A 19,385-nucleotide genomic window follows, 5' to 3' on the forward strand; every position below is an offset into this window, starting at 1 on the left:
GGCACATCAGTGCAATGGTGTGGCTGAGTCAGGAACCCGCTGTTGATGCTGATTAAAATGCTGGAGTTTTTTTTCACCAAAGTGACAGGGTTTTTAAAAAATTTTTGTTTTTAGCAAATTAGAGTTAATTCAAAGATTTCCCTGTAACCACGTCACACTCAGAATGATCTAGCATCAGCCAGATATGGGGCCCTCAGGTGAGAGGTCTCCCATGCAGGGGGCGAGTGAGGGGGTGGTATTTGGGCTGTGCCTTGAAGAAAAGGAAGGGCTGGTTGTATGGAAAACGCAAGTCTGGCAGGAGGATGTGTGGGTGGGAGACAGAGGCAGGAAAGCTGCAGCAGGCGCAGGGAGCATCCAGAGGTTCTTTCTGGCTGGCCAGAGCAGACGAGGGCCGCAGTAGAAAGGACCTTGACCTTAGCGGTCAAGGTCTAGTCTAGACTCTGACCAACACCTCAGCACTTCCTCAGAACACCCCCTTGATGCTCCACATCAAAAGGTGCATGATCAAATACGTTCTAGAAATGCCACATGCTGTGTCGCCTCTCAGAAAATCATTATCCTCAATAGCACAGTAAAGGCCCTGAGAAGTCCTGCAACGGGGGGAAATCTGTTTGATTTCATTTAGCCCAGGAATCCCCACTCATTTGACTAAGGGCACCCTTATTCCCAGAACCCCCAGTAATATCTGCAACATCCAATTTGAAAAACGCCACCATAGAAAAGGGTGAATTGCTGAAAAGGGCCAAAGCGATGTGCTCAGAGCTGAGCTCACAGAGGAGGTGTGAGTCAGAACCAGGTGAAGATGGGGCTCAGGGAGCCAGGCTGAGGCAGAGACACAGCTAGGAGGCTGTGTGTGGTGCAGAGTGAGGCTGGGAAGGCCCGAGGAACCAGAGACAGGAGGGAGATGGTGGGGCAGAGAAGCAAGAGATCACATGTGGTGAACAGTCAGACTTAGCATCTGAGCAGACCAGGGATTTGAGCTTGAGGAACCACAGAGATGGTAGAGCCGCTGCCTAAGGCGGTTCTGGTGGGAGATGAGAGAGTGAGTTCGGGACATTTTGCATGTGAGGAGCCTGTGGGCAGGTGGCTGTACCTTGCTGGAGACAAAAGTCACTTTCCTGTCTCTTCAAAGTTACCCTCAGGTTGAAAGGTGGCCCCCTTTGGTTTGAGCTGGGGCACCCCTTAATGAAACACACCAGAACCATTCATTCATTCCTCCAGTAAACAGCTGTCAGGTCCAGCCAGGGCCAGGTTGAAGTGTCAGGACACTGGCATGGAAATGAGGGCCATAGTGAAGCCTGCACAAAGGTCCAGTGAGGCTGCAACTGACTGCCCAGGGCAGGTGCCATGTGTCTTGGATCACAAATAGTCACACAAGGAGAAAGAGTATCCCAGGCAGAGGCACGTGCAGCTTGACGTGTTGAAAAGGGTGTGGAGAAGAAACACGTGACTGGAGGGAGATTCCATCACAAGAAATCACTTCAGGGCCTGGGCCTCAGCTTTCCCATCTGTGAAATGGGTGTAATATCCCCCACTGCAAGGCCCACAGAGGAATGGCTGAAGAAGCTCCCTCACCTACACTCCAGGCCCCACCAGGCCTTGTGCCAACCACGGGGGTCACCAAGATGAATGAGTCTCTAGACGAAGATGGGCTTCTTCGTGCCACTGGCACAGGATATCTGCTTTTTGCCCTTCAGGGTTTAGGAGGTGGTTATTGCTGGGATCAGTGCCAGGACTGGCCTCAGCTCCCAGGAACTGGGTTCCAGATGTGTGCATCTGGGAGCCGCGCTTCGGTCCTGGCTCGAGTATGAGGATCCGTGGGCTGCTCGAGAAGAGGCAGATGTATTTTGACAAGTCTGCCACAGCTTCTGCAGCATCCTGAGTCAAAATAAGCCCTTCTCTTGGGCAGCCCCTGGGATGGGCTATTTCTGCACCATGTTTCTTTTTTCCACACAGGGGGCTGAGCGGCAATGATTCCAGCTAAAAACAGAAGCTGCCCCAGCTGGAGCCCACAATATTCCCCTCAATGACAGAAACCTCAGTGCACAGCCTGTCCTGAACTCAGAAAGTCTTTCGTGTGGGCTCGAACTCAGATAATTTCCCCCGAGGGGAGGCAGTCCAGCCCCAGGAACACTCTGATAGTCTTCCAACCCCAGGCGGCTACTAATAATAAAAATAAGTCCTTACATGAATATGAAACTTTACCAATGACAAACCATTTTCTTGCCCCTACAGTCACTTGTTGAGGGGATTCTATTATTCCCATTTTAACGATGAGCAAACTGAGGTTTAGAGAGTTGATCTGCCTCTGGAGGGATGGAAGAGAGAAGATTTGAGCCCATACCTGTCAAACTGTCTTGGTAGAAAGAGCGAGCCTTCAAGAGAGAAAATGGAATTGAGGCAGAGGTGGCTTCAAACACTTTCTCAATTTGACCAGATCAGCACCCAAGGGCTGGTGTTCTTGCTTTCTGTGCCGGGCACCACACAAAGGCACGTTCACACACTGCATCTCACTTAATCTTCTCAACAGCCCTGGAAATGGTGATTGCTGTCACTTTTTTCTGGATAGGGAAACTGAGGATCAGAGAGACAAAGTGTCTTCTTCCCATTTGGCTACAATAAACGCAGGTTTAACCTGGGGTCCTGTGCATTCAGCAACCAAGCAGAAAAGTCCTTTGCCTCCCTGGCTGAAAGAGCTGAGGCCAAGGACCAGCTAGGTGGGACAGGAAGTAAGGCTGGCCCCAGAGAAAGCAGCACCGGCAGGTGAAGGTGTCTCCCGGGGTTTTCCCAGGAAGCATCGGCATCTCTGCGACTGCAGGTGGTTCTGTAGGTACCACGCTCAATAGCAGGTTATATAGTGAGGAATTGATGCCTGATTTTCAGTTCTCCTTCAATACTTCAGTTGTGTCTGTGAGAAAGTCTCAGTGTCCCCTCAACACCCTCTAGTGTTAGCCCCCTCCCTGTCCATGACCAGAGGTCTAGCCTCAGACCTGAGGGCCCAGGCCCCAACGCGTGGAGCCAGACAGTACGCGGGTTTCCTTTTCACTGCGTTTATGTGCATTATTACCTTCTGTTAATAGCAAGTGATACTGGTTTTCTGGTCTAAAGTGCCCATGTGAGGTTTCTTTTTTAAATAAATGCAACGAAGGGTTTTATTTCGGCAGGTGTATGAATGAGAGAGAAATGTTAAGTAAATAGCATTGGTGATTGGAGATGTGGCCAATGCCCTGGAGGTGCTACTCTACCAGTCAAGCCGGGACACGCTGGCTCCTCACCCCTGGGCCAGCCCTGGCCCCAGCCTCACATGGTGGCCCCGGAAACAGCTGCGAGAACCCCTGAGAAACTGACCCCAGTGCCCCTCATCAGAGAGACACCCAGCCTCTCATCTTTCAGGCTTGTACAGAAGCTGTCTGGAGCTCCAGGCCTCAACCCTACCCCATCACCTGCTGAACAAGCCCCAGTGCCAGGCCAGGCCCCCACTGCCTTGCTGACAAATGTCTGTGTACTATGGCCTGAGATACACTGGGGAGAAGGGAGAGGAGAATCTCCCGGAGGTAAAATTATGAGAATAGCAACTTGAATCCATAAGGGGAGACAGTACAAAGTCAGCAACTGTCTGCACCAGCCCCTTCTCTCACGGACATCCAAATTCAAGCCCTTCTTGTGATATATGGGAAAGGAACGTTCTGGAACCACATAGCCAGAGCACAGATCTCAGGGGCCTCTGACGACTGATGGCCCTGAGAAAGCACCTGCCCTTTCCTCCCTTGCTTCCCCCGCTGTGGAGTGCACTGTGGATCCCCACTTCCTAGGTCTGTTGAGAAGTCCCCTGAGTTCATTCGGGTAAAGAACTTACAGCAGCCCCAGCCCACGGCTTGCACCCATGCATGGTACCTGTTCCTCCATGTCAGGCACTGGCTAGCAATTCCCAGGTGTTATCTCAATCCTGGCATCAGCCTGGCAAAGTGGGCTCAGAGAGGTGCAGTGCCTTGCCTCAGATCACACACCCTGGAAGTGCTGAGGCTGGGTAGGAGTGCCAAGGCTCTCCAGCTTCATGCCTGATGCCCTATCCCCAGTACCCCCAAGCTCCTACCCACATGTCCTTGTCCTGAGGCCTCCACTTCTCACAGCTCCTCCTTCCCTTGACCAGCTCTTTTCTCCTTTTATCTTCCACAATGAGAATTCTTTTCCTTTTTACCAGGAACAGCCAGGCCTTCATTTGCTGGATTAGTCTTAAAGCTGCCTCTTGATCCCAGCCTTTCTGCCCCCTTGCTGCCTTCCATCCCAGCCTAGTTTCCTCCATAAAGTCACTGGGGAAGCAAGGACTCTTGATGGCATGAGACAGAACCTAACTCAAACTGGAGATGCACAGAGAGTCCACATAAACTCTCTGACCTCAGTTTGCCCTTAAGTGTAATGCGGTCATAAAGGTACACGGAGTACAGTTGATGTCAGGATATAAGGAGGCAGAGGTGCATGGCAAAGCCTTAAGAACTGTGCCTGGCAGGTGATAAGCACTCATGATCAGCGTACTATTCGTATTATTATTATTGTTATTACTGCTACTCAAGGGATGAGGTTCAGAGACACTGCCCCATCTTCAAAGAACTCACTGTTAAGAAGGAAAAGCATAAATATGTATACAAATATAAGTAAACATCCCAAGATCACAGTAGTCTATGATACAGCACAGCCAGAGTGAATTTTGCAGTGTCAGAGTGACACAACACTGCAGTCAAACAGGTGTACCATGATCCAGCGCCACAGTGGGAGCGAAAAATTACACAATCCATTCATTCCACAAACATTTACCAGGTGCCCACCACGGGCCAGGCGCCGTGCCAAGGCATCGCGGCTGCAACAATGGCTAGACAGACGTCATCTCTGCCCCTGGGGGACTCCCACCCAGCAGAAGAGATAAAACCAGAACAAATAATTATCGAAGTTCAGTGGAGCTCAGAAGAAAAATTGTATTAGGCCATAAAAGGTCTGCCAGAAAACAGAGCTTAGTCTGAGGGTGTAGCCAGCAAGACTTCTTTCCTGAAGAAGTGGAGATTAAAGGGCATGAGAGTCGGCAGGGAGAGCAGCTGGATGAGACCTAGAGAGTATTACGCATGGTATTTAGGGGTGACATCTGCCTTCTACCACAAGGCAGAGCAGTCGAGGCTCAGTTCAGAGTTGAAATGTGTAGGGTCTCATCCCAGCTCCACCACGTGCTAGCTGTGACCTCTCAGCCAATATAATACACCTCTCTTAGCCCTAGTTGTTTCATCTGCATAATGATCACAATGTCAGTACCTCACTGGATTAGGCGAAATAACAAATGTGAACTACTTAGCACAATACCAGTCAATCTTATTTTAGATGCAAGTAATAGAAAAACAAATATAAATGGTTTAAAGGCAAAGGAGTTGTATCTGTTTACATAACTGAAAAATTCAAGAGTAGATCTTTGGATTTCAGGAAGGGCTTGATCCAGGAGCTCACACAATGTCACTGAGGTTCAGTCTCTCTCTATTAGTGCCTTTTCTGGTGTGGCTTTCCTTTGGAGCAGGCTCTTTCCACACTGTGACCCTGCAGCTCCAGGCTTATGCTTTCCTGACTCAGTAAGTCCAACAGAAGAGAGGTTTTCTAGTATTTCCAGGATGAGCCCCAGGATTGGTTCTCATTGGACCATCTTGGATCACATGTTCACCCCTAAATCCCAGGCCCATGGCTTACACTCCATGCACATTACCTGTTCCTCCATATCAGGCACTGGCAAGCAATTCCCAAGTGTTATCTCAAGGCTAGCACCAGCCTGGCAAAGTGGGCTCAGAGAGGTGCAGTGCCTTGCCCTAGATCACATAGCCAGGAAGTGCTGAGACTGGGTAGGAGCCCAGGCTCTCCAGCTTCATGCCTGGTGCCCTGAGCTACATGCCAGTCTCTAGAGTTTGAGGGAAAGAAAATTTAATTCCACCCAAACCATATGGCCAGAGAATTAGGAAGAGTGGTTTCCCAAGGGAATATTAAGATGCTATACAGAAGAAAGGCTACCAGAGAAAACCGGACAACCTATGTGTACCATAGCAACCACACAGAGACACAGGGTGACCGTGGACAGTGCAGAATAATCCCTCAGTGCCATCTCATCCTACTCCCAGCCATGGAGTGAGCCTCATCTCCCATTCAGACATCCTGGTGCCAGAAGGACAGAGAGGTTAAGAGAGCAAATTCTGGGACTAGACAGCCTAGATGCAAACCTGCGATAGCACCTTCTAGCTGTGTGACCTTGGCAAGTTTCCTGAGCTCTCTCTGCCTCTCTCCTTCTCTATAAAATGGGCATAACAATAGTACTTACCTCGTAAGGTGGTGGCGCGGCTGAGATGAGGTAACATAAATAAAGCTCATGTAAACTCATTTTCATTAAGCACTCAACTGTGTGCCTCACACTCAGCTGTGACTTCCGTATAGTCCTCATCTACTCTTCATCACAGACATGAGTTTTTGGACCCTTGCACTTCTGATGAGGAAACTGAGGCTCAGAGAGGTGCAGTGACTTGCCTGCAGTCACCCAGCTAGTGAATGGCTGAGCTGGAGCCCAGTCCCAGGCTTTCAAATGCAACATCTGAGCTCCCGCCATGCTCCACACGCACAGAGCCAAGCCGGGGAATCTGACAACCCAGCAGCCCAAGTGGAGAGAGAGCAGGTTTCCAAGGAGAAGGAGGAGAGGTGTTGGGAACATGCAGTTATTTACAGGATGCCGTGTGGGCTGCTGCATGCGAGAGGGAGCTGTCCTGAGGTGAGGAGGGAGCGGGAGAGGCTGGGTCCTCAGTTTCCTCATCTAGAGCCAGAGATGATGATGGCAGCCCCTCACCAAGAGTGGGCTGTTGAAAGGACACGGCAAATGTGCAGGGCCTGCGCACAGCGGATTCTCAGGAAGGTGAGGTAGTGGGGGAGGGAGGACCAGCTGGGGTGTGATTAGGTGGCTGTTGTCTTCTTCAGTAGAACCAGAGCCTGACCCAGGGACCATGGGCCTCAGCTTTCCCAGAAGTGAGGAAGGATCCTTCACTGCAGGCCTCGGTTCTCCAAAAATGGCAATTTGCTAAGGAAACTGAGCTGGCAAACACAGAGAATTTAGGACTGGGGACCCAAGAACTGAACTAGGGACTCACAGCAGATTCTACCTGCTTCTTAAAAGCTCTCAAGGGCCCCATCCGAGTCTGATGGCATCCAGGCCTCTGGCCAGGGCAGATGAGGCCCCAAACAATCTGGGACTCAGTTCCTATCACATTCCCTGCCACCTGGGCTCTATTCCATCCTGGGAACAAGCCGAGCTGCATCCCAGCTCAGGGGAGCGCCCTTCAGGCCACACTTTCTGCCCCAGATCTTCAGCATGGGCTTCATCCAATTGTTCAGGTCAAGCTCAGATATCACCTCCAGGAGCCTTTCTGGGACATCCCTGCCCTGTCTTTCTTTCTCAGAAAAGAAACTGGTTTTATTTCTGCACAGCACTCACCACTCGGAATTATCTTTCCATTCACATATACTCCTTGACTTACAATGGGGTCGTGTCCCAATAAACCCATCAAAAGTTGAAAATATTGTAAGTTGAAAATGCATTTAACACACTGAAACTACCAAGCATCGTAGCTGAACCTAGCCTACCTTAAACATGCTCAGACACTTATGTTAGCTTAGTTGGGCAAAATCGACTACCACAAAGCTACTTTATAATAAAGTGTTGGATCTCTCATGTAATGTATCGAATGCTATACTGAAAGTGCAAAACAGAAGGGTTGTATGGGTACTCGAGGTATGGATTCTACTGAACGTGTATTGCTTTCACACCATTATAAACTGAAAAAAATCATAAGTCAAACCATTGTAAGCCGTTGTAACTGTTAATTGCCTGTCCACTCCCACCAGAAACATCCCATTAGGCAGGGCCCTCTGCTGCCTTATTCACCCTGCATTCCAGCTTAGAGACATGCCTGGCGCAGAGCAGGTGCTCAGGGAGCAGTGTCAAGTGAATACGGAGGTGCTGGTCTCTGCTGGGCAAGGGCACGATGGTTGATTCCAGCTGCCGGTTGCTGCGCGCCTCCCAGTGCCACGGCCTGTGTATACACTGTCTCAGCCCAGCAATGTGCCTGTAAGGAAAGTGTCAATGTCCCACTTAACCAATGAGGAAACTTAGTCTCAGAGAGGAAAGCTGACTTGCACAGAGTCACACAGTGAGGGCATGGCAGTCTGGATACAAACCCAATGCCCCTTCCTGCCATTCCCTGAGGAAAAAAGCTCTGAAGAACAGTACCTTACAAGAAGTGAGAGAACTCCTTTGGAGAGACCTTCCTGGAGCCCCAAAGTGCTCAATAGTGAGAACTGGGAGTCGTGAGCTGGTACCTGTGGCGATGATGACCAGAGCACACCCATACCTGGCTTACCTCTCTTCTGAGCACAGGATGACACCACTCTTCCCAGCCCCTTGCAGCAGGCAGGCTCAAGGCTCTAGGCCTGACCAATGAATGGTGAATAGGCCAATGAATGGTGTGGCTATCTCTGAATCCACAAAGATCCTGGCAGGAAGCATGGACCATTCCATCTGGCCCATTCGAGGAGAGCTACATCAAGGCATGGGCAGGGCGAACAGATCCCACAAGTATGGTGCAGCTCTTGGGGGCTAGTGTCAGTGGGGAGCCTGAGGGGTGAGGAAGGAGCAGTTGCCAAGCCTAGAGAGGGTGCAAGCAGGAAATGTACACAGTAAGTTACACCAAAAACATCCCAGTGACACCCTGATGGGGCCCAAGCATGGAAGAAACCTGTGGGCTGCAAAATGCAGAAAAGCTTCTGACTTCAGCTGAGAGGCACTCTCTGATGGTGCTCTTTTCCTTGCCTCTAATACCTGCCAGTACCTCTTTGATAAAACCCAGGAAAGCCAAAGCCTGTTGACTGATCTATGTGCAGCAGCCTCCTGGGCATAGGGCAGTGGGGGAAGCGGAGGAGGAAAAACTGGAGGAAGAAACAGAAGCTAGCCTGAAGCATCACTCTCCAGCATGGAAACCTTGGTGGCACACAACTCCTTCTTGCTACCACAGAAGCCACGTTATGATGGCATCACAAAATGATGGAACCTCCATGAGCCTCACCAGCCTAGCACAGTGTCCCTCCTCCAACTACAGCCTGGCATGCTCTGATCATCAGAGTGGGAACCAAAACAAAACACAGCAAAATCAACAACAAGCTAAGGAGACACATCTGAGAGGTTATTGCAAAGAAAAAAAGCATCTCTGGAAAATATTTGAAACTTGATGACTTGGAATCAAAAGGCATAGCCAGAGCAGAGAGGTCTTGAAATAATGCAGTCCAAAAAACACCCTGAAAGTCACCTTGGGAAGGCCTGTGGGACCAAGAATAAGAGGTCTTTCAAATGCATCAAATGGAAAGAGGCCAGATAAAGAACCGGCAAGGTGCTTAATGATCACAGCTCTGAGATAAAAAAGAGACATCCAGGAGATCTGAGGAAGCCTCAGCCCCAGTCCCAGCTGAGGAGGACCGCAGGGAAATCCCTGCTTCCAAATGGTCTCTTGGAAGTGGGGGCACCAAAGGCACTGCTCTTGCAGGCAAATGTTCCAACTCCAATTGACAAACTAGATGCAGACAAATTGCCAGGAACAGATGGCACCCACCCAAGAATGCCGATGCCACTCAAGGGTGAAATTGCAGAGCTGTTGGCCAAAAATATGTGCATCTTCAAGGTGGTGTGGAGATAAGAACTGGGATCTGTGGATATGATGTTTGGACTTTGGCAAATCTTTCAGCCATCACTACCATTGTGAGCTCCCTCTCTTTCAGCCAACGTGACTGTGGGGACCAGCTTGTAGTAGGTCAAGATGCAGCTTAGAGATAAAGGATAATCAGCATCTTCTCGGAATGTGAGAATATTAAATGGTGGGGCTTCCCAGGATCCGGACCTGCCTGATGAGAAGTTTTGTGAAGTAGGGAACAGACACACAGCTCCAAAGTTACAGATTCCAGCAGGTCCCTTCCAGGTGGCTGAGACAGAAACCTAACTCAGAGCAACTGAAGTAGAAAGGCAGCATTTATTGGCTCACATAACTGAAAAATGCATGAGCAGAAAAAGCTTCGAGGCACATCAGGACCGGGGCCCTCAAACACTGTCATCGGGAATTTGTTTCCTGCCCTTCTCTCAGCTGTGTGCTTCTGTGCATTGGCACTGCCCTAGGGCAGGCCCTTCCCGAGTGGTGGCAAACCAGTCGCCAGCTGCTCAGGCCCACATTCTGCCAACCCTGCTAATCCCATAGAAAGAGCCTCCTTTTGTTAGGCACTGTGCCTCATGCCTGTAATCTCAGCATTTTGGGAGGCCAAGGCAGGAGGATCACTTGAGCCCAGGAGTTCAAGACCAGGCTGTAGCCCCAGCTACTGGGGAGGCTGAAGCAGAGGCACTCTTGAACCCAGGAGGTTGAGGCTACAGTGAGCCATGATTGTGCCATTGCTCTCCAGTTTCTGTCTCTTTAAAAAAAGAAAGAAAAGAAAAGAACAGCCTTTTTCCCATTGGTTCCAGCTAAAGTCCCAGGGCTGACTCTCATTTGCTTAGCTTGTATCACTTGCCATCCTAGAGCCAATCACCATGGCCAGGCAGCTATCCAGCACTCTAATTAGCTGGCTATAGATCTAATGCTCACCCATGGCAGTGGAACATAGAGTCACCCCACCCAAACCACAAAGACTGAGGGTAGAAGAATAAAGGAACTCCAAGCAACACCAGACAGGTCAACAATGTCTTATCACCACAGTAAATTACACCAAACATCCCAATGACAAAATGCCACAGTTATAGGGCCAGTGCATGGAAGGTACTCATGGGGTTATATGTGTGGATAAGAAATTTAAAAAAATTCTTCAGAAGGGGCAAGTGCAAGATTTGAGCAAGGATTCCAGAGCTATTATTACTCTCTGTGGTCCAGAAAGTGGCCTCAGTCTGCAAATCCTGCTCCTGAGAAGGGGGACCTCAAACCCCATGGGCCAGGACAAGCTATTTCAACCCCAAATAGGTGGGGGCAATGCCAGGCCTGTATTCTACCTCTGGAAATATTCATTGACAATCCACAATCAAAAAAGCCTTGGGCTTGATGTTGGGGATTCAGGGATGAGCAAGGCATGCCCTTGCCCTCAAGCAGCTTAAGATCCAGCAGCAGGAGACAACCAAAGAGAAAAAAGGGAAAACAGGCGCACCGGAGGTGTGGAGGGCTCTGCAGCAGGGAGCGCTATGTGGGAAAGAATGGAGGTAAACAGGTTGACAAAGGAAGTGGAAGTCAGATCAAGAGGGGCCCTAGTGGGTTTGGACTCAGTGCTGCAGGTCATGGTGAGTCATCAAAGGCCTTTCAGCACAGGAGTGACCAAGTAGGGTGAAGCTTCACCACCTTAATGGAGCTAGATAAAGGCCCGGTGGAGAGTCACAGAGAGGATCAAAAGGCTGGCAACAGGCCTGGGCGGGAGATGGCAGAGGGAAGGCTGGGAAGCTGAAGGTGGGGAGAGCCTTGATCAAAGTCAGGCAGGGGAGCACAGCTGCTTGCTGATGCTAGACCCAGGTGGGGACAGAGCAGCCCTGTGAAGTCAAAGAGAATGTTGCTTTGTTCAGTTTCCACCGGGAAAGGTGAATGTGGCACACATGCACCACAATGTCATTTATATAACCATGACCCCCTCAAGAAGGAGTGTAGGCTGGAAACAGGAACTAAGTCACTAATGAAGAGGTTTTGGTACAGTCCTGAGTAACAACCACAAAGGAAGGCAGAGGGTCACCTGCGTGTCTGGGGATGCTCCTTAATCATTCATTAAACAACCACTTCCTGAGGGCCTGTTTTCGGCCTGGTCTTTCTCTGGGCTCTGAGCGCTGAAGCTGGCATGCCCCTGCCTTATTCTGCCATAGCCCAGCACCTGCTGAGAGCACCCTGCCCCTGAGTGTGTTTGCTCGAGCAGTGTCCACATCTCCTACTGGAAGAGACAGAAATTTGTGTATTTTCTCACCATGTATCCGCAGCAACTAGAAGAGTCCTGGCATACAGTAGATGCTCAGTATGGGTTTGCTAAGTAAAGGACTCCCTCCTCTTCGGTGAGTCCCATCCTCCAAGAGCTCACAATCCAGTAGGGAATTCAGCCAAGAGAGCGACCTTAAGTATAAAGCTTAGTGCTACGGTGAAGGGGTCCACATGGACGCATGAAAGAAACCCTGGTTCCGTCCTATTTCCCAAATTAGATTTTTTTTAATGCTCTAGCTGAGCCATGATGGTCAAAGCAAAGGCTTGCCAAGTGCACAGAGCAGACAAAGGCAATCCACCCAGAGCAAACGGCACAGGCAAAAGCTCAGAAACATGGCTGAGGTTGTGGTGTGTCCCAGACTGTAAGTCAGTAGGTGTTGATGGGCACAAGCGGCGACCATGAGGCTGCAGAAAGCAGTCAGGGTCTGATCACAGAGGGCCTTGAAGGCCAGTCTAAAGGGCTTGGATTTTATACTGAAGGCAATGGGAAGACATTAAAGGATTTTATGTTAGTGAGGATCCTTTTGATTGCAAGTAAACAAACAAACAAAAAACCCAAAACTTCAAGTGGCTTTAAACAACAAACAAAGAGAAGAGACAAAAGTAGAAGCCCCAGAATGGAGTCTCTCTGGCCCTCTCGGCTCATGTGCCTTCGATTGATCTCTGGGGCCAGGGGGACCAGATGTGCTGCTCAGTCCAGCCCAGGTCATGTGATCCACCACCCATGGAGCCAAATGAAATACACAGGTGGGCTCCTCCCAAGCCGACTCCTCATGAGGGAGGAGTTGGCTAAAAAGCTGTGACCACAGCATGTTTTAAGGAGAGGAGTGATGCAGTCAGATCTGTGTTTTAGAAAGCTTCGATTCTCCTACAGGTCTGGAAGCCAGTTAGAGGGTAAAGGAGAAGGCGAGAGCAGAGGCAGGTGTGATGGTTGGAGGCTGGTAGTGAGAGCATGGCTGAGCCAAGCTGATTGGAAGTGAGCAAAGGCCTGCCCTGGAGGGAATTTCTTATGTAAGTCCTTAGGGCGCAGCTCTGAGTCCTGACCTTCAGCTCCATCACTTTTGATCACCTTGAGACCTAGAACGTCCAGCCCAATCAAGGACCAGCCTGTGATGAGGTCCCCATATAGGGTGCCCTAGCAGGATGACCCAAACTCTGGGACCAGTTGCCCTGAAGCTGCAGATCCAGGCTCAGCTTCTAGAAACCCCCAATCTCCCTCGGGAAATGTGGCCACCTGCAGAGACATGCCAAGTTCACATGCTGTTGCTGCTGCTTCTTGGCGGTGTTACCCTGAACAAAGTCTTAACCTCTCTGATCTGAATATCCTTATCTGAAATAAAACGGAGGTAATGATATTTAAGGTAATGAAGGCGAGAGCCTTGGGATTAAGTCAGATAAAGATTATGAATCACCTTCCCTGTTGAGGCGCTCAGTCAATGAAAATCCCTTCCTCTTCCGCCCTTTAAGCTTTTCCCTGGCTTAATCTTCCCAAGACCTCTCCAACCCTTTTCTTGTTTGCCAAATAAAAGGGGGTTTTGTTTTATTTTGTTTTTCTGCCAGAAAGAAACAACTGGAGGTGGAGTGGCCCAGAGCAGCCATTTTTAGATTTGTGGGTGGAAAATTCTTCCTGTTCTTGGACCTGAAGTCTATGTCCCCTCTTGACTTTCATCAGACAGTTCTCATTGGGGACACAAACATCCTAGGCCCCTATGTGCAGGAGAGGAAGGGAGGAAGCCAAGAAAAGGAGCAAAAGAAGAACCATCTCCCCGATTTTCCTCTGAGCTTTAAATTCTTTCTTTTTCATTCCAACTGAAATACATGCAGAGAGATTACGAGGTATAGTTCTTTGACCAAGATGATCATAAAAGGAGGTTTTGTCTAGTGGTCTCTGTGCCCTGAACTCCAGAAGAAAATATTATGCCTTGCCTGGGTGTTGGAGAGAAAGAGAATTAATATTTGCTGAGGCTATGCTGCTGTTTCCTAAGCAGTGTTTGATTGGAGCCACACAACCACCCTAGGAGGTAGGAATCACTCCCCCATTTCACCAATGAGGACATAGTCTCAGGGAGAAGTCACACACCAGGGTCACATGGGAAGGGGCAGAGGACTAGTGAGATTTAACTCCCTGTCTCTGCATGGCCAGTGCCTGTGGCTGCCACCACCATGAAACCTCTGAGATGACTTGGATGGCCCCAGAGCTTTCGCGCATCAGGAGCAGGGGGTGCCAGCCACTCCTGCCCCTTCCCTGCTTTCAGCCTCCAATTCTGTCTGGCTTGCAAGCTGTGTGTGTTCGATTCTCCTCCTCAGAGCTCTCTCTTCACTGAAACTACACTTAACATGTTGAATGGTCATCAACTATCTGCCAGCATCTGTCTTCTGCTTGCTTCTGTGTGCTTCGAATCAGAGTCTAGGATCTGGAGAGTGTGAACTGGTCCGTGTGTTAGCGCTCACTTTGTTCCACAGTGACAGCATTTGCATCTCTCACTGTGGAACAAAGTGGGGGAGAGAAACTCCAAAACTTCTTGTGCACTTCTGCCTGGGAGAGCTCTTGGGGTGCTGTAGGCCCTCTGTACATGTTAGATAAGAGAATGAGTGAGTGAAGTATACCTGCTACATAGGGTTGTCGGGATTATGTCATGGATATCAGCCTTTTAAGCATATGTCTTAAAGGGTTGATATTCATGACATAAGCCTGACAACCCTATGTAAGTATACGGCTTAAAGGGTTGATATCCATAACGTTCCTAAAGCAATGCTTGGCACACAGGGTGTTTAGGATGTGTGGAGCTGGGTGCTGAATTATACCTTAAAAAGAGTACTTACCTAGGAGTGAGAAGTTTCATTAACTTGTTGTGTGACCTTGAGAAAATCCTTTCCCCTTTCTCAGCCTCTGTTTCCCCATCTGTAAATTGAGGACACTGGGTTAGATGACCAGAAAGTTATCTTTTCATTACTAGTTTTTTAATGCATGTCCCATTGTCTCCCTCATCCAACCCTCCCCCAGTCACACACACACACACACACACACACACACACACACACTCATCTATTAATCTCCACTGCCCCTCAGCACTCTCTCTCTTTCATTTCCTTGACCAGAGGCCCCATAAGCTTATTAAGCTCTGTTGTCCATGTTCCTCCAATATTCCTGCTTTAACAAAACAGCAACAATGTCCTTTTGAATTCACTTTTATCAACGAGCAAGATCTGTTTTGTGGGCCAGAGTGTGCTGGTTCTAAATGGAAAGTAGAAGTCATTTCCACCTCACTTACTCCATAAATGCAGGGTTCTGTCGGCTGCCTCTGCACCAAGATGGAAAGAACATCTATCTTCACAAATGTAGGCGACACCATAGAGGCAGCCCTTCAAGGGACAAGGGAAAAAAGCTTTCCATTCCAAAAGGAACAGGAAGGCTGGAAACTAAAAATTCCTCCTAGAACAGGAACAAAATCACACTCTAGGGTCACTTCCAACTTCACAATTCTTGACACTGAGATTCATAGAATTTAAGATTCTAAAGTTGTGAGTGAATGTATAATTAGTTGATTTGAAGCTTCTATGAATCCTCAAATATTCTACGGTTCCATGATCCAGTTTTTCTATAAGATGAGGGTCCAGGATCTTATGATTCTCTGACTCTATTGACCCAGGGTAAGGTTTTTTTCAACCAGTGGATGAGTCAGAAACACCTGGGGAGCTGGGCAAAAGATGCAAATTCCTGGGCTTTCATAGCAGAGATTTTGGTTTGCACCACGTGGGATGAAGCACAAGAATCTGCAATTTTTTAACAAGTCCCCCACTCCAGTGGTTCTGAGTAGGAGTGGGCTACTCTTTGACATATAGTGTTGTAGGGAGCCTATAATTCTGCAATTCTAAATGTGATTCTAAAATGGTCTTTTGCATGATTCTAGTATCCTGCAATAACGGTTATTCTATTTCCCTGTGGCTAAGAAGATTCTAATGTGTAAAAACTGTCTTTCCAAGCATGAGTTTCACAGGTGGAGAGGAAAAGGAATCAAGTTTCCTGAGGGTGGACAGACATTCAGGAAGGGCACCCTCTTGAGAGCAAGGAAAGCAAACTTTGATGCTACACAGATTGTCCCTGGGCAAGTCCAGAGCTGGGACTCAGAAATGAGGATGCTTGGCTGGGGTCATTGGCTGGCTGTAGTGAGAGGCCACCAGAGAAGAGTTCTTGATGGACAGGAGCATCCCAACACATCTTAAAGAGTTGAAAGGACTGAGATTGGAGGAAGGGAGATAGAAGTCATAAATGAGAGCTAGAAAAAGAACCAGATGCAAGAGGGGAAAGATTTGTTACCAGAACATTCTTCCTTTGATAGGATGGGGGGCAAGGGGACCGCAGACTGGTATGCAGACATGAAAATGCAAGGTTTCAGGAAAGCACCAGATGAGAAGGAGCTAACCATGTGAAGATATCTAGGGGTACAGTGTGGGCTGGAAGAGGACTGCTTTGACATGCTAATGAGTGCCTGAATCTGGGAGGGTAGGACAGGATGAAGGCTCACGAGGAGGACCTCTGAGGAGGTGCTGGGCAGATGCTGGGTTGGGAGAGAGGCTCTGAGTTAGGGACAGGGCTTTGGGATATGGAGGAGCTCCACAAGGGAATTTTTACAGGGACTCCATGCACCACCAATGAGTCAGAGTTCAGATGTTGAGCCTGGTACCCTCTTTCTGTGAAACAAAAGTGAAGAATGAACCCAGGTGGCATGGCTTCTGCCTGCAATCCCAGAGCTTTGAGAGGCCGAGGCAGGATTGCTTGAAGCCAGGAGTTTGAGACTAGCCTGGGCAACACAGTGAGAACTTGTCTCCACTGAAAATGAAAAATAAAAATCAGCAGACTTGGTGGTGCACTCCTGCAGTCCCAACTACTGAAGAGGCCGAGGTGGATCACTTGAGCTCAGGATTTTAGGGCTATGATTGTACCACTGCACTCTAGTCTGGGCAACAGAACAAGACCTTGTATCTAAAAAAAATAAAATAAGAATGAAGGGTGCTGGGGCTTCTGCAGCTCCCCAGGTGGGAAAGGAGCCAGTAAGTTGGAGTAATCAGGGCCCCTCTGCTGGGGGCAGCATATATAAGGAGGGGTCAGTCACTCTCTGTGACATATTTTGCCTGCATACCTGCCCAGTGGTAATGACACATTCCTGGCTGTACACACACACCCTTACTGCCCTACACAGTAGCAGTGACACACGTTCCAGCCCATTATGACACACTCATACCTGCAACCTTACCACTGATGGGTACTCAGGACTACACCATTTCATACTGACAGTAACGCCCTGTCACCTGAGGCATCCCTGGCTGACAGCAGCACTTAGACATACACCAATATGCAGAAATGGTGACATGTCTCCAGAGTCTTTGTGCCCGGCACAGTCTATGTAAATGGTGCCCCCTGTGGTTGTGCAGTACACAACCTGCACAGCTGTATGTGGTGCTCTTGCCTTACAGCTAAATGCTCAAGCAATGCCACTGACTTATCCTCCTCTAACAACACCACACTTAGGTCTTTACCATCACACACCAACAACACACTCACACCAGTCACTTCCCTTCGGGAGGGAAACACCACCACACACTGAGAGTCACAGACCCACATCTGCCCTGACACACACTGATGATACACAGTGCCTGTGTCACTGCACAAGAGTGCTGCCACTCTCCCACACTGCCGGACACTCAAATACACAATTGCACGCTTATGGGTTCGCTTTCACACTGTGCCATTCCATGTTGAAGGAGGCAGACTGGGACCCTCACAGTGATGGCATCTGGCCATAGTCAGTGACGAGAGGGAAGACACTCATCAGATGAGCGAGGTGGCCTAGAGCCCTTCTCTGTGTACCACCCCCGCAGTTCTGTTTCCTTGGGCACATGGCCAACCTCCCAAATCAAGACCAACTCTGCCCCTCCAGGCTCACACTAGAATGACAGGATGTGAAGTCAGTGTCTGGAGCATTTGAATGTCTCCCTGCACCCACCAGTGTAACTCCCGGCAAGCTTAGGACCAGTCAGCGAGCTCCAGATCAGAGCTGGTGCCTGGCATTTCCTGGACACCCCCCTCACCTCCCACATGGCATCCAGGATGCCCTCTGGTCTGAGGCAATTGCAGGGAAGAAATGGGCTGACCTTTGGACAGGTGCTTTATGCAAGTTTTCTCACTGATCACCGCATTTATGGTCTGTGACAGTTGTCATTCCTCACACATTGTTCCTCAGTCCTCACACAAAGTACTAACATTAGCTCTCTTGATTGGCTTCCTACTGAACATTCAAGGCATATACATATCATCTTATAAATCTGTTCAAATCTGGACTCCTCCTCCTGCCCCAAGGGCTCATAAATAAAAGTGGAAATTCAGCTCCAGCCAAGATAAGTCACCTGAAGCAGAGCCACATCTATATTTTACCAGGTGACTCTTAGAAGCTGTCTAGAGAGCAGGCTCGGCAAGGACCTACGCTGGGCCTATTTGCACTCCCGCAGGATTAGAGATGCAGGAGATAAAGGAAATGCTGGCAACCCACATGACATAGGACCCCAATCTGGGTGTGAATTCATGGCAGGTTTTTTTTTTCTTTTAGTGAGAAACTGGAGAACAGGGAAGACTATAAATGCCAATGCAAAAAAAAAAAAAAAAAAAAAAACTGCAGAGCAAAAGTTACATTTCCATAGGCTGTGGGATGTGTCAGGAGAGAAGCAGCCCCACGTGCTGGAAGGACCACAGAACTCAGTGTCAGGCAAGCCTGGTCTGGAACCCTAGCTCTGCCAAAGACTCATTTTATCTCCCTGGGCCTCAACTTTCCCATCTTGAACATAAGCTCTTGTGTAAATTAAATGAGAAAATGTAAATTATATAAAGCATCAAGGTTGACACCTGAGATATAATAAACTCAAATATTCACTATTAGTAGTATTTTAATCATTAGGAAATGGTTATCATATTCAGCAACTTTTTCAATAACGGTAGGGCATTTGGGAAGCATGTCAAGGCTGGTAACACTGAATAGGGAGCAGGTACTCATCTGTTCATCATCTTTCTTTAATGTTTAAAGTGTCATGATTTACCCCCTCATTGCTGAACAAAACGAAGTCACCAAAACTTGGCTGAGCTGTCTTCCTCTTCACCAATAAGATGTTCTGTAGCAAGACACAGTCCGTGTCAGCTTAGGCAGTTTTTTATAGACTTGAAGATGCTTGGGTTCAAAAGGGCGTTAGCTATCAGCTGGACCATCCTCCCACCCACCTGCCATCTTCAAGAGATGGAGAACCCACAACCCCACATGGGGCAGTCCATGTATTGGGGCTGGACAGCTCCAATGGAGA

General features: G+C 48.9%; 1 protein-coding gene across 2 annotated transcripts in view; it reads left to right on the forward strand.

Annotated features, from left to right (window-relative positions):
- Window positions 1-19,385, forward strand: part of CPLX2 (complexin 2) — an 89,122-nt gene that overhangs the window by 55,055 nt on the left and 14,682 nt on the right. The gene's annotated exons all lie outside the window — the stretch shown is intronic.

This window comes from Callithrix jacchus, chromosome 2 (assembly GCF_049354715.1).
Source record: "Callithrix jacchus isolate 240 chromosome 2, calJac240_pri, whole genome shotgun sequence".
Lineage (NCBI taxonomy): Eukaryota > Metazoa > Chordata > Mammalia > Primates > Cebidae > Callithrix > Callithrix jacchus.